The sequence below is a fragment of the Crocuta crocuta genome, unplaced genomic scaffold, assembly GCF_008692635.1.
Source record: "Crocuta crocuta isolate KB4526 unplaced genomic scaffold, BGI_CrCroc_1.0 scaffold166, whole genome shotgun sequence".
In the NCBI taxonomy this organism is placed as follows: domain Eukaryota; kingdom Metazoa; phylum Chordata; class Mammalia; order Carnivora; family Hyaenidae; genus Crocuta; species Crocuta crocuta.
In genome coordinates this window covers 3,201,973-3,218,697 of record NW_027531018.1, presented here as the reverse complement: position 1 = coordinate 3,218,697, position 16,725 = coordinate 3,201,973, and the positions used below count along the sequence as shown (strand labels likewise).

The 16,725-nt window shown below is 36.1% G+C and overlaps 1 long non-coding RNA gene across 5 annotated transcripts in view; it reads right to left on the bottom strand.

Annotated features, from left to right (window-relative positions):
• LOC144237261 (uncharacterized) overlaps window positions 1-16,725 on the bottom strand; it is a 110,701-nt gene that overhangs the window by 83,306 nt on the left and 10,670 nt on the right. For all 5 annotated transcript variants that reach the window (XR_013336805.1, XR_013336806.1, XR_013336803.1 and 2 more), the window contains exon 4: window positions 7,132-7,209. This is a non-coding gene — a long non-coding RNA (uncharacterized LOC144237261). The remainder of the gene's footprint in view (window positions 1-7,131; window positions 7,210-16,725) is intronic.

Below are 16,725 nucleotides of genomic sequence, written 5' to 3'. Positions count from 1 at the left end.
TAAAAATGCTAACCAGTACACATGTAGATTACTAATAAAAAACTAATGTTTTATTTAATATTAATTAATGTTTATTTAATATTAATATTTTAATGTTTATGTTAAACAGTTTGCTTTTTTAAGCTGACACTTTGTATTTTTCTTATTTTATTTATTAATAATAAATTATGTATAAGTAATAATTTATTATTTATAATTTATTTGTATTTTTCTTCATTTTTCTTTTTTTTTTTTTTTAAAGTAGGCTTCACACCCAGCATGGAGCCCGATGCAGGGCTTCAACTCACAACCCTGAGACCAAGACCTGAGCCAGACACTTAACTGACTGGGCTATCCAGGTGCCCCCAAAACTGACACTTATTTTTTGAGGTTTTAGAGATTTTAGAGGTTGTATCACTTTATAGCTTTCAGAGTCTATTTTAAAGCAAGAAGATAAAAAAGCATGTATGCCTAAATTTTATGTTTTCTGTCATATCATAGTTTTAGACATACTATATCAAAAAAAGGAACAGTATTTTTAACATATAGATATATATTCTCTGTATTGATAATTCAATACCTACTCCACAATCCCTCTCTATCATGTGGGACTAGTATTGGACAGATAATGACTACCTCAAATCTAAGGAGCTGCAATATTATAAATATAAGTTTTAGAATTTACGTAGACCTATCAGTCTTAGCCAATATCAAGAAATCAAAGACAGTCATGGGCTTATCTCCCTACCATGTTTTCTGCCTACTTTCTACAGGAAATCATAACTTTATCCCTAACTAAGCCACCCTATCATACAGAGGGAAATGTATGTGCTTTCCACTTGACTTCTAAACAAATAAAGTAACACAAGAGAAAAGACCTTATACAGTTGACCCTGGAACAACACAGAGGTTAGGAGCACTGATTCCCTGCACAATCAAAAATCCACATATAACTTTTGACTCCCCCCAAATAAGCTATTTATAGCCTCTTGAAGCCTTACTAATAAAATACTCAGTCAATGAACACATATTTTGTATATGTGTTATGTTACATGGTGTATTCTTACAATAAAGTAAGCTAAATAAAATATTAGGAATGTGATAAGGAATAGAAAGTAGATAGTACTGCATTCACTGAAAAAAAAATCCATGTGTAAGTGGACAAGCGATGTTCAAACCCGTGTTGTTGAAGGATCAGCTGTAAAAGGAAGAAGGAAGAGACCTTTTACCCCTTGAATCTACACCGCTCCACCTTCAATACCTAAACACTGAAGAGAAAAGCAGGATCACTTATTTTAATATGAAAACTGTTCGTTACTTTTAATAAAAAGAGCTGTTTTTAAAAAATAAGCTGAAAAGTTAAAGAAAGGAAAGTAGTAGAAATTCCCTTAAAATGAGTAACAACTTATTTTAACTTGCTATCCATTAATTTTTTTTTTAAATGTTTATTTACTTTTGAGAGAGAGAGAGAGACAGAATGTGAGCAGGTTGAAGGGCACAGAGAGAGGGAAACACAGAATCCGAAGCAGGCTCCAGGCTCTGAGCTGTCAGCACAGATCCCAATGCAGAGCTCGAAATCAAAAGTTGTGAGATCATGGGGCACCTGGGTGGCTTAGTCGGTTAAGCGTCCGACTTTCGCTTAGGTCATGATCTCGCGGTTCGTGGGTTCGAGCCCCGCGTCGGGCTCTGTGCTGACTGCCAGCTCGGAGCCTGGAGCCTGTTTCAGAGTCTGTCACTCCCTCTCTCTCTGACCCTCCCCTGCTCACGCTGTCTTTCTCTCTCTCCTTGAAATAAATAAAAAACCTTAAAAAAAAAAAAAAAAAAAAGTTGTGAGATCATGCCCTGAGTCAGATGTTTAACCAACTGAGATACCCAGGTGCCCCTAACTTGCTATCCATTTAAACTATGTCACTGACAAGATCACAACAGGTCCTTCAAGCTTCTACATGCATCCTTGTGAAATGGAAAGATCTTTATTTGCTTCACCAATGATATTGTTGTTACTAAGTGAAGTCTCAGGAAAGATGGACTAATTACAGAGTAATAGAGTTCACATTCTGATCTTATAAATGAAATTGTGTGCTACTTTATACGTATCTATGTCCATTAAGTATAATCTCTCTCTGAACTAAACTACATCTAAAACACTATTCAGGATGAATAAATTATGGTCTGAGAATGTAGTGGGCGTTAATAAGAATTGATCTAAGCAAGGAGATGCATATCAGTGGATAAAAAATATAAATGTCTGCATTATTTGGTAAATGTAATAGATGTATAGTTTCTTTTGCAAACAAAAGGAAACTTTCAGGAGAAGCAAATATCTCGGTTACTATCATTATATCACTGAGAGCAACCTGAAAGTTTTATACCTAACTTATTTAGCAATATTATGCAACGAATACAAAGAAACTCTTTAAATTCTCAAAACAAAGATTATAGAACTGTTAACAGCAGTATCACACTTTTATTTTCAGCATTCATTTGACCAAACAAAATATTTTGTTCTTGGGAGCACAAACTTGTAGCAAGAGTAAGGACTTGAAAGTCTGGGAGACCTGGATTTAATTTCCCAGTTTAGCTGTGTCTTCTCAGGCAAGTTACACAATCTCTCTGTCTCCCTTTCCTCCTATGCAAAATGAGTAAGATAACTACTTGGGGAAGAGAGTTGCTAAGATGAAATACCTCTAAGGAGCCTATCTCATACCCCAGCGGTAGTAAACAATAGCTGGTGCTCCATTAATTTTCCTCTTCCTTTCCCAAATAACCGTTCAAAAACCATGCGTAGTTTGATCTGAATTTCTAGCTACAAACCATTCAAAGTGAAAGACATTATAGTTGACGCATATTCTAAAATCTGAAATAGGTGCTTAAAAGCCCTCTTATCTAAATAAATGATTTGAAGCAGTGTTATTTCAAAAACTTCAATAAAGTTCTCTTACAATTTGTTATATTTTATGACCCTATTAGCTTCATCTTTAAACACATATACAAGTGCTGGTTTAAAATCAAGATGCTGGTCAAACAGAAATGTAACCGAATCTCTTAATTCATGCATATAATCTAACTAAACAGAATGCAGTATAATAAAGTCAGCAAAGCAAACACTGGAAAGAGATAGTCGGCCTTGTTGTCGGTTAAACATGTCCAAGCACTGCATCTAAAAATATTTGAAAAATCTGCCTATTTTCCATCTGTTATATTTCTCAGAGGATAACTGAAAGTTCATGTGAAAGTTCATTGCAAGTTCAACTATGTCATAACAGGTCATTTGCAGGGTAAAGGTTCACTGGGAGTTTACTATTATTTTTTTAAAGACTGAAGTGGAAAAAGAATTTGTATACTAATTGAAGCTATTTTATATTGCATTATGACCACTGCATTTTTAAGTATCATGAATAAAAATTATAAATTTTAAAAGGCCAAGTGCAATGCTTAATGGCAACAGCAACCATTATAAGGAAGGTGCCTAAGATAATATATCCTTGGAACTATTCTTAGAGAAGAAGCTATAGATCAATTTTGGTTGTTCTAGGTATTATTTAAGGTACAATAGTTGCTATATTTTATATTGTATTGAATATTTTCTTTAAACAATATATTTAAAAACAATATAGAGACAGACAAAAGAGAGAAATATCAAAATAGTAAATAAATATAATCTTACTATTTAGCTGAATAGGGATGATTTTTAATTTGTAATTGCTTTTTGGGCTGTTTACAGCCAAAGCAGGAAGCCAAGAGAAATGTGTTTCATTTGGAACAAAATGACTAAAGCACTGAAAAAAATCTAAATCAAATAGACATTAGTCAATATTATCTGAATTGCTGAAGCAAAGATTGACTTGGTTTTTGGTAAAATTTTCATATTTAAAAAAATACTTAGCATATATTTGTCGGAGTTACAATGAATATATATATATATGTTCAAATATACATATAATTTAGGACATGCCTTCTGGGTTCACCAATTAAAAAACGTTTCTTTCTCTAAAGTACTGGTACACGTTAGACTTCAGCAAAGGATTCTAAATATATTGAGTAAAGGTACATGCCATGCTTTCTCAATTTCTCCTGCCAAATATATGTCCTCAGCTTCACAATATAACTTTCAGGCCATAATGTGCTTCTTCAAATGAAAAGCATATTTGTTTCTCTCCAGCATGTCCATATTTTCTTCATGACGTATCACCAATTGGTAATGGACCATAGATAGTGTTTAATCATAGCATTAAAATATAGTGTTATTAATTTCATTAACATATGTATATAGTTATTTTTTAGCTGTTAAAGAAGGAAAGATAATTTTCTGAGTAAGATGGAAATATGAGGAAATGGTTGAGAAATGACTGTAATAGGGGCCAGGGCAGGTCACTGTCTTCCCTGACTATTTTCTTTTACTGCCTGACACCCTCTAATTACAGCTTCCCATCTTACAAGCTATTTTCTTCCTTCCACTATCTCTGGATTTGATGGGTAAGAATTTGAACTGCACTCTCTCCAGGGGCCTCAACTTTCCCCTTGCCCTTGCCTTCCCTAGATGCCCTGATGCTCCCAGAGCTGTTCTCTTCACTCTCGAGGCCACCTCATCCATTCCCGTGACTTCAACTATCACTTCTCTTGGACTGTCAAGAAAACCTTTATGTCTTCTCCTCGCATACCCTCAGCTAATTGTTCAATTGCTAATATGTTCCATACATACCAAAAACAAAGTGAAATGCTACTTCTTCCTGTTACTACCATTATTAGTATTATTACTACCACTCCATCACTGATACTGCTGCCTCACTACTATTAACACTACCATTATTACTGTTTCTCCTGGATACTATTTACTTATGGTAAATAAGTGTCAAATACTGGATTCAGCCCTTACCAACAGCAACTTATTTATAGTAAACTCTCCAACAACCCTATGGGTAGGTATTATTATCCTTGTTTTATACTCATGAAACTCAACAAGACTCAGGGCTACATCACCATAACTGAGAGGTGCAACACATGTTCAGATAAAATCAAATCATTCTTCTATTCATGTGTTAATCAAATTTATCTTTTATTAGTCTCCAAATATTCGAAGAACAGCAAAGCGTAAGACAATAAGATAATGAACATTTTATTGAAAAATTACTATTTATTTTTGGTATTCTTTTAAGTGCTTTATTCACTCATCTTCCATAATAACCCAATGAGAGGAGATATTACCATTTTTCTTACCCTGCAGATGAGTGACATTGAGGAACATAAAGGTTGAGTAACTTGTCCCATCTCACAGAGCTAATTAGTGGTAGGACCAGGATTCTAGGAAATATTTCCAAAGTTTATGCTTTCTCATTGCTATTCTGGGCCAAAGGTTGCATCTGATAGGTCTGTAGGAATGCAAAGATCCATGCCCTCAGAGAGTTTATAATTTGGTTGAAAGGATAAAACCAAGATGATAAAACCTAAGCAGTCAGATTTCTGGTACTTGAACTATCTGTTTTACGGTTGCAAAGCTATTACAATGGAAACAAGAGTCATGAAAATCAGCTAACGGTCTTTAGAAGCTATACAGCCTTCATAATCCACATAAGATTCTACAGTAGCCTTCAGAAGCCAGATAAGAAAACTGGCAAATTTGGATGGATACAAAAGGAAGAAAATGAAAGATATTATGGAGTGAAAACTGACCTTACTGACTGATGATAGATGAGATAAGGGAGAACATGGAAGAAAACAAAGATCACCTGAGTCTAGGTCAGTGAGAGACTGACTCACGTCACCATCAGAAATGTGTTAAGTCTCAAATAGAGGCTGATGAATTTGAGGTAAGAATAAAATTAGAAAGAAAAAAAAAACTATCAGGGAAGTCATCTGCCCCCAAGTACAGGCAAACACTGCAAAAGCAAATAATCATTCTGAGAGATAAAATACAGACAAATTTGAGCATACGGCTAAGGACACATTTCCCACTGGTGCTATGACCCTCATGTATTTATTGCTTCCTACTAGTCTGGTACCATATGACAGCCGAAGACGAGGAGAAGAGTGATACCATCTGCGTGGTTCTGGACAAGGATCAGAGAAAGAATGGGAGACAAGACCGAAAAGACCACTGTCATCTATAGATCCCTAATGTGTACTAGAGGCAAAGGCCTATGTATTATTAAGTCTCATATCAGTAAGCTAGCTCATGTTGTAGAAGCTTCTTAGAGTTGGGACCTAGAACCTTCTCACAGCAGAGCCCTGGATGGAATAGGGTCCTCATATTTCAAGGTTCCAGTGTATATTTAGATATATATTTATACAAGGTCCCAGCAATACATATTTAGTGTATTTAGTTCTTAGAGAGAGAGACTCTACTTCTACTTTAGGTACTATATTATTTTCCTAGGGGTGTCATAACAAAGTACCAAAATCTGGGTGTCTTAAAGCAACAGAAATTTACTATCTCAGTTCCGGACACTAATAGTTTGAAATCAGGGTGTAGACAAGTAGGGCCATGTTCTCTCTGACAGCTCTAGAGCGAAACCTTTTCTTTCCTTTCTGAGCTTCTGGTGGTTTGCCAACAATCTTTGGTGTTTCTTGGTTTATAGATGCATCACTCCAGTCCTGCCTTCACATGCTGTTCTCTCTGTGTGTCTTCACATTGTCTTTCCTCTGTTGCGTGTCTTTTTCCTTGTCCAAATTTCTACTTTTTTTTAAATCAGAGCACCAATATTGGATTGAGGCCTATTATAATTATCTCATTTTGACTTGACTATCTCTGTAAAAGACCCTCTCTGCAAATAAGGTAACATTCTAAGATCCTGGGGGTTAGAATTTAAACATGTCTTTGGGAGACACAATTCAACTCATTAACAAATACAAAGGTCAGCTTAATAATAAACTAGAGACCATAATAATAGTAATATAAAATATTGTATATTATCTTAGGGAACTATGACTTTTAAGGTGCCAAAAAGAATTCTCCTGAAACTTAGTTTTGGATCCTAATAAGATTATGATGGCTAGGAAATAAAGTTTGTGTATTACAATATGAAAACAATATATAATGCATATAAAAAAACAATACAAATTTAAAAAAATGAAATACAGTTTAATAAACACATAATAAAATTTCTAAAATGTAGATGCTATATAAACTTTATATATGTATATATTGCTTCCTACCCGTCTGGCATCAAATCCCAATTTATGAATTTTCCACCTATATTCTGAGCATCACATTCAGTGAGGTGGTCTGCAAGGCTGCAAAACAAAAGAAAATGACATTAATATGGTAAGCAAAATTTTCAACACCCACCCAAATATAAAATCAAACTATATTTTTCATAAGTATTGTCATAAAAGTGGGAAAAAAACTTGGTGACTTTACATGGGTGCCATTTTGGTTTTGTTTGCTTTAATCTAATGATGCAGAGAGGCCAGTTTGGGATAATAGAAAAAATATTGGTCTACGAATTATGGGAACCTAGACCAAATGACAGACTTTGAACAAAATGAGGCTAATGCATGAACCAGTGTGGTTATAATTATTGAAATGTGTGAAAGCACCGTGAAAATTGCAAAGTGATTCAAAATGTAGATTCTTATCAGACTTTAAGTGTGACATGAAGTTATCATTATGTTATTTATAGAATAGGAGAGAAAATTTGTAAAATATTAATATTTGATATGTTAATGGACTAAAACTTATCAATAAATCTATTGTTAAAATTCACTCTCTTGGGGTGCCTGGGTGACTCAGTTGGTTAAGCATCCGGCTTTGGCTCAGGTCATGATCTTGTGGTTTGTGAATTTGAGCCCCGAGTCAGGCTCTGTGCTGACAGCTCGGAGCCTGCAGCCTGCTTTGGAGTCTGTGTCTCCATCTCTCCTCCTTCCCCCACTCACGTTCTGTCTATCTCTCTCAAAAATAAATAAACATTAAAAAAAAAGAAAAAAAGAAAAACCTCACTCTCCCCAAACCTGGAAGGTCTGAAGGTCTTTACAAAGGGAAGAGCTTTAATCAGCTTGGGATAATAAAGCACTCTTGAGTTTTAGTTGTTTGGCCTGTGTGAATCCAGCTTGTGTGAATTCTTACTCTGTAACTTTGGGCAAGTTATACAATCCTACTGTATTATCAATTTCCTTATCTTTCAAATGGGGACAATAACATCTGCCTAATAAATGAATTGTGAGTATAAAAAATAATTTTGTGAAGTGCCTATCACATAGTAGGCACTCAAGAAATGATTGTAACTTTGTTTCATAAAATTTCCTGAATCCTTGTTTGAGACATATTTTTTAGCCTTATAACTCTGCAATATTAAAGAAATGCAATGATGTTCAGCTTAAAATGTGTTGAAGATGACCTACCACATATATTTTCATTTCTAAAAATCTTAAGAAATTTTACTATAATGTAATTAAGGGAATAAAATTACAACTAGCATTATTACTAGACTTACTTTCCAGGTGTTAATAAATCAAAGCCATTGCTTTTCTAACCAAACTATAAGAAAAAAACCCACAGAAATTAATTATTTAATTTATAATGTATCCACTTACAGGTAGAATCTTTATATAGTATGTGTTTGAGATAAAGTAATTAATTACCTACTTAAAGTACAATTTTAAATGGATTTAAATATAAAATTATACAAAGAAACTAACAAAAACCTCTCATAAAAACTTGAAGTAGATGTTTTGCTCTGGACAAGATGGAGTAACCTGGACCAAATTTGTACTACTGCCTGAAACAACCAAAAAAAAAAAAAAATCAGAAAAAATATATGAGATAATAGTGTTCAAGACAGTGGACATCAGGCAACAGAGAGCAGTGATCCCTAAGATATATAAAGCAAATGCAACAAGCCTATGAATGAGTTTCCAGGCTATACGCTGGGAGGGGAAAGACCAGGGGACCCAGCAGACACCCTGAGTTGAGAAGCTGAGTCTAGGGAGACAAAGCTGACCAGAGATCACAGGGCAGGTGCACTCTTCCTTGTGCTCTCTCTCTATCTCTCAAAAATAAATAAACATTTAAAAAAAGAAAAAAGAAAAACCTGAATCTCAAACATGGCAGAGAAGTGAGAAGGGGAAACAAAGAGTTAGATGAGACAAATAGGTAACAAAAAACAAGATGATGAATTTAAGCCTAACTATGTCAGTAGTCACATTAAAGTAAATGGTCTAAATACCCCCAATTAAAAGGCAGAGATTGTCAGATTATATTTAAAAAGCAAGACTCAAAAGAAAAGGTAGCAATGGCTACCTTAGCATCAGACAGGGTAAATTTCAGAGCAAAAAAATACCACCAGGAATAAAAAGGTCATTTCTTAATGATACCGAAGTCATTTCACCAGAAGGACATAATAATTAATTATGTAAATGTAACTGTCATTAACAGAAGCTCACTGGAGCACTAATTAAGAAGGAAGGGAGGTAACCCCCCCTGGGTGCATTCAGAATGACTGAGATAGGAAGAAACAGGAGTAAATGGCAGAGGATACTTTATAAAAGTTCCTGTCCCTAAAATTTTTCTGGTGCAGGAGAGTGAAAAACGGACTATTGAGGATCGCTCCTTTAAAATACAAAAGCTAAAATTTCAGTTAGATGCAAGATCAGAAAATAAACCCAACTCTGTAAATTGCATTTCACTCTCTTATTGCACATACAATAAGACACAAACACATACACGCATTTAGAAAATTAGTTTACATTAAAAATGCAAAACAAGATTTTTAAGAACCCAAATATTATATATGTTTTTAATATTTATAAACATTTATACATATGTATGTGTGTATATGTGTATTACACTATGTTCCATAATTTGATTTTTGGTTTTTTAAAAAGGAAATCACCTGGGGACTGCCTGGGTGACTCAACTGGTTAAGCATCAGACTTTGGCTCAGGTCATGATCTCACAGTTTGTGGGGTCGGGCCCCACATCAGTCTGTGGGCTGACAGCTCAGAGCCTGGAGCCTGCTTCAGATTCTGAGTCTCCCTTTCTCTCTGCCCCTCCCCTACTCACGCGGTGTCTCTCTCTCTCTCAAAAATAAACCAACATTAAAAACAAACAAACAAACAAACAAGGGAAATCACCTGTCAGGCTCTGTGGTTATGAAAGTATGTATAATATTTAGGTTCTTAAATAAAAATCCTATCTTGTGTTTTTAATGTAAACTAATTTTTAAAACATCAAATTAAACTTAAATATTTTTCTAGTTATACTTCACTAAAAACATAGATCAACAGAGAAAAAACTTCTAATTAACATATCATAATTTAATAGAAATGTATTAGTGCCACCCTGTGGTAAACTTCACACCTTATACAATTTTATACAGGCTCCATTTCTTGGCTTTAGCTGTTTTCATTTAAAAAAAAATCAGTTTTTAACCTGCAAATATTCTTCTGAATCCCTTATCATAAATGTACTTCTCTGAAAAGAATTTTGATAACTTTTGTATTTAGGATCCTGAATAACTGCGCATGGCAATGCTCCCTAAATATTTACTCTGATGAGATGAATGTGCTTATGATTCATTAATACTTAAAACTATAAGAATTTATCTTAAGTTACCAAGAAAATGAACAAAGGTTTCTCTATAAGGATATCTGCTACAGCAGCAGTAAAAATATTGTAAGCAACATATATGTCTAATCGTAAGTTGGTTAGATCATTTGTACAATACATATACAGTATCATATGTTGCAGATCAAATGATATTGCGAAAAACATTTAATAACATCCTTGTCCAAAGTATATTATTTTAAAAATCAGATATTCATAGTATAATCTCAGTCTTGTTTGAGATAGATATGTTAAAGTTTTTATATTTATAATGCATATTGTTGTGGTTACCACAAGAGGCATAATGGACGCCCCAACCCCGCCATCTGAATGTGGTTCAGATGGAGAGATTTTGATGCCACACACACATACCAAGAGCATATGAAAAGGTTTGTTACGCACATAATGAGGAAGAGCACGGAAGGTTCTCAAGCAGGTCCAAAAATGGCTTGAGAGAGTGGGGAAAGGAGGCTGGCTTGGATTTTATTGCAATTTAAGGCACAGAGCTGGGGTGAGGGTTTCCACAGGTGGGCTGGATGTTGTGTGTTTTGAACTTCTTGCTGGAGCTAAAGGAGGAAGCAATAGGTGTTTCTTATCCGCCTGCCCCAATGCAGGGGAGAATGGTCTCTTCAGAATTTATACTGATCATGTCGTTTCCTTTCTCTTGCCTTTCTTAGGGCTTTTTAATTTGTGGTCAAGGTAAAGTATAAAATCCTAACCATGACCTTCAGAGTCCTCATCCCTCTGGCTCCTGCTTACTTCTCCAAGGCTCACCCTTCGCCATGTTTCCAGCTCTTTCTCTCCGTCCCACCATTTGGGACTTCTCAGCTCTTGCATTCCTTCAGCATATGCCTTCAGGCCCTGGAATGTGCAGGGTAGTTTCTTCTACTTGGAACCTTTGCTTTTTTCCAGACCACAAATTATATTCACTTTGAAGGTCTCAACTTAAAGGTCGCTTCCGCTGGAGGACTTTCGTTGTCCCCTTCAGAACAAGTGAAGGTGCCCAGCTATAAATCCTAGGCTCCCTGAACATTCCCTTTCATAAAATTCATCATATCTCAAGTAACAATTCACATGTTTGTTGGGGCCTTTCAGGCACTGTACCAAGTATTTCTCCTGCATTCTCTTATTTAATTCTCATAATAACCTATGTGGATACAAAGATGAAAAAGCAGACTCTCACAAGATCATGTAACTTCCCAAATCACACAATTAGTAAGAGATAATGATAAATACTGCCAGCCTCTTGAGTACCCATAGGATAAAATTTGCTTAAAATACTTGCAAAACCAAGATTACAAAGGATACTACTTTATGAGTGGAGGAAGGAAAGATGATAATATAGGTCAATTTCAATAAGAGCTAGAAACATATTTGAAAAGGAAGAGAAGGTGGAGTATACTAGGGGAAGAACTAAGCCCCAAAGGGTATGTGGATTTGAGGATCAATATGAGAGAATCTGGCTTTAGAAGCAGCCTCTCATGGCAGAGTGCAGACTTGAAACTACAGAACACGACTTCATAAGGGCAAAGCTGTGCACTGGGTTTGGTCTGAATGGGTGAATAGGAGGGGGATCCAAGAAGCCTTCAATATGGACCTTCCTTATATGTCTGTATCACACAAGTATCTTCATTCTCCCTCCAAATGTAGAGAGACTTCACTACCTTGAGAAGCCTGATTTGACTTTAGAATATATTACTACGGAGAACCTCAGGTTCCTAAGAAATTAGAGTTACACAAAAAGTTGGGAATTTGACCACCCAATTTTAGGTGGTTAATCCAATCCAATTTTAGAACAAATGACTATCTAGAAGAATTAATATGGGCAAACTAGTCCCCAAACATGCAGAAGGGTCCTCAAACTGCAAAGGCTTTTCTAATCAACTTAAAATTCTAAAGGATTCCAAAGTATTGAATATAAACCCTGAGGGTTATTACAGAAGTTATACCAACCATAATCAGTTTATAAATCAGTTTCATATTGTCATTTCGAAATAATTTACTTAACGACAACAAAATATCCCACCTTTTTTTTTTTAATGGAACATCACAGTTCTATGGAATGAAATTTAAAAGTCATTGTAGGGGGGCACCTGGATGGTTCTTCAGTTGGTTAGGTGTCCAACTCTTGATTTCATTTCAGGTCATGGTCTCATGGTTTGTGAGATCGAGCTCCAAGTTGGGCTCTGCACTGACAGCGTGGAGCCTGCTTGGGATTCTCTCTCTCTGCCCCTCCTCACCCCTCTCAAAATAAGTAAATAAACATTAAAAAAATTCATTGTGTGCCTTTTGGTACACTAGACCTTATTAAACCTCAAACAGGAAAAGCAATTTATTTATTTCAAGCTGCTTTTAATATTTTAAAGTTAACAAACTGGCACATTCTATAATGGCCACTCTCCTAAATACATCCTTTACTTTTTTTCCTAAATGGCCAAAGAAAATTAACTGTGTATTAGTAAGTAAAACAAAGGTCATAAACACAACACTCCATCAGAATATCAGCACCACGGTCCAGGACCCTGCTTATTAGTCTGCTTTTAGGGAAACAGGACATGGTTATTTTAATCCAGGTCAGATTAAAGCTTTTGATTAAAACAAACAAACAAAACAAAACAACTGCCAATGTATCATTTTGTTCGATGATTCAAATATGTCTCAAGTAATTCCAGGCATAAAATAATAAAAACACTCTCCTAAATACATCCTTTACCTTTTTTTTAACTTATCTTTTCCTATAGGTCTGTTCATCCAGTATTGTATCATTATGTTTACTCTATAATGCTGGTGTATCTGGACACAAATCTCTAGAATGGCATTCATTTATAAACCTCATGGATACTATCACAAATCTCTGGCATCCAGTTTTATTACTGAGAGGTTTGCTATCAGTCTAATTGTTGACCTTTGTGTGTTGTCTTTTCCCCTATGTGCTCTTACGATCTTAGTTTTGGGTTTTTAGAGAGTTGCACTGTGATATATCTGGTATGGATTTCTCTTTGTTTAATCTGTTTGGGAGTGATTCTCCTTGATTCTGTGGATATATATGCTTCTCAACCCTGAAAAATGCTCTTTGGACATTCTTCTCCCCATTCTTTATGTTCCCGTCTTCTACAGCTCTTACCTGGATAGAAGGTAAAACCTTATAACTCTTTTCACATATCTCTAACTTCTCTCTCATTTTCGATCTCTTTTCCTTGGGCTGCATTTTGGATGATTTTCCAAGATCCATTTTCTTTCTTTTTTTTTTTTTTAAATGTATTTATTTTTGAGAGACAGAGCATGAATGGGGGTGAGGGGTGCAGAGAGAGGGAGACACAGAATCCAAAGCACGCTCCAGGTTCCGAGCTGTCAGCACAAGAGCCCGATGCAGGGCTCGAACTCACAAACCGTGAGATCATGACCTGAGCTGATGTCGGATGCTTAACCGACTGAGTCACTCAGGTGCCCCCCCAGATCCATTTTCTAGTTCTTCAGTCTTCCATTAATTGTATCTAGCCTACTGTTTAACTGATCCACTGAGTTTTTATTTCAGTGATTATACATTTAATTAATAGAAGTTCATTTGGTTTTTATTCAAATCCACCTAGACCTTCTCTGAATCTTTCTTGTTCCTTGCTCAGGTATTTATTTCATCTTTATTTCTTTAAACATTTTTAACACGCTTATTCCATTCTGCACAGAATCATTCCAATTTATGAATTCTTTAGACATAATTACATATGTTTTGAAATTTTGGACTCCTTTTAAGTTTGACAAGGCTTAATCTGTGGAGCAGCCTCCTTTAAGGAGACATCTAGAATTTGGATTTTTCTTCCTGCCAGATGCTTTGGTGATATTAGCAACCATGAACTCCTCTACATAAATTACCAAATAGATTACTCGGACTATAATTTTCCCCAACCATGAAAGCAGTATGCATTTGAACACCAACTTGTGTGAAGGCAGGTCTATCATCACAGGGTCTCAGGGGAGATGCTCTTCCCCAACAATGAACCCTAGGCTGAGACACAAAGGTTTCCTTATGATTTCTTCCTTCCTCCCTTCCTTAAAAAAAATTAAACTGTTTATGAGAACTAACATGTCCACTTATTTCAAGTGCCATTTTATTGATTAGCTCATCACTACTGCTTTGAAGGAGCTCCTATCTGTAAAATGAAGTTCACTGTTACTCTCACAAGCACCTGCTAGTCTGCTCTTGGCTCAATCCTATTCCTGCCTTACTTCATTTTTACAGCCTCTCTTGACATCATATTTCCATCCCCCCACCATCTTTCATTAGGCTCAACATGTGCTGCACAACTACAGTGATGCTGTGACCAGAAGCCAGGGACACAGGTGGACGGAGTGTGTTTGGTTATGTCATCTAGCTGTGAACCAAGTGACCCAGGAATGAATTAGGTGCTGCATGAATTCAGAGGTGGTGCAAGAGGAAGAATTTCCACTAGACTTTGTAACATCTGTGGTTAAGCAGAGAGAGAGAGATACGTAGGGCATATGTGTTAGGTTACACTGAATGGCACTGAAAAATGACTGGAGGCTTTCTACAAGCCAAGTGTTTGTTACTCCAAAAGCTACGTTTGGTTTCTCAGCCTAAATCACTCCAGTTAGTTATTTTGATCAGGATCTGTTTATTGTGAGCCTTCTGTGGATAGGCCCTGTGACCGGCACAAGGCATTCAGAAGCAAGAAGAAGGATCTCCGCCTCACAAGGAACTCATGGTGCCGGGAGAGGCAGACAGAAGATCACAGTACATTTCCCTTCTAGCTACATGATCAGTTCCTCCAGGGCTGGAGCAGATGTTTACTTACCTGTGTGTCCCCAGCCCATGGCACATACCTTTACCTTGTCACACTCAAGAAAGCAACTGAAATATGAAGTACATGGAGGTCCCACCCTTCGAATCTTTTACAACCAACACTCTTTAACCATCAAAGGTTAAAGTTGAATTCCTTTTTCTGTTCTGCTATTGGTTTAGATATACCAAGGGGTCACTACTGTAGGTAGCTATGGTTGTCAGAGAATTTCTGCTTCCTTTACTCTAAACCTAGGAAGTTAAAACTATGGTGGTTCTTGAGAAAGTCCTTTTGATACTCTTAAGAGTTTCTGCTATTACTGGGCACCTTGGGAGAAAGGCTTTACCAATGCTTTAAAGCCACAAGTGTCCAACTACATGCCAAAGGAAGGTAGGATGGAAGGGAGAGGGGAAGGAGGGACAAATAAAGAACATAAAAGAAGAGACCTACCAAAGATACATGTAATATATAAGAACAGATTACATATTATGAGAAGTATATTTAAAAAAATGTTTTAATGTTCAATATTTTTGAGAGAGAGAGAGACAGAGAGTAAGCAGGGGAGGGGCAGAGAGAGAGGGAGACAGAATCTGAAGCAGGCTCCAGGTTCAGAGATGTCAGCACAGAGCCCAACGCAGGGCTTGAACTTGCAGACCATGAGATCACGACCTGAGCTGAAGTTGGCCACCTTAACCAACTGAGCCACCCAGATGCTTCCTTTTTAAAAAAAATTTTTTTAAATGTTTATTATTTTTGAGAGAGAAACAGAGAGCGAGCAAGGAATATGACAAGCATATTTTATATTGTGGTTCAGTTACTATTACAACAGGGAACAGGTGGGGTTTAGGCTATAAAGGTCAAACTTTGATATTACCTGGCAGGGACCTGCTTCTCAAGGTATTACTGTTTCCATTTTTGTTTTCTATAAACAAACAAATTAAAATCTCCTTAGGGATATTTTCCTTTCCATAAGAGAAAAACAGGTCTATAGTGGAATTCTTCTGGATAAGATTTGGTATATTTGTCACCACACTGGGATCCTGTATGCTAAAGTCTGCCACATGCTAATGTTACATCACATTTAAAATATATCAACAAATTTGGGGCACCTGCGTGGCTAAGTCAGTTAGTCGTCTGACTCTTGGTTTCGGCTCAGGTCATGATCTCATGGTTCGTGAATTCGAGCCCCACATCAAGCTCCATGTTGAAAGTACAGAGCCTGGCTGGGATTCTCTCTCTCCTTCTCTCTCTGACCCTCCTCTGGTCACACACACACAGTCTCTCAAAATAAATAAATAAACTTCAAAAAAAATTAAACATATATATCAAAGAATAGTAATGGCAGCAAATTCATTCATGGCAGTTACTTTTTTAGTAGTATGTTTATAAACTATTGAAGTAGTATTGAAG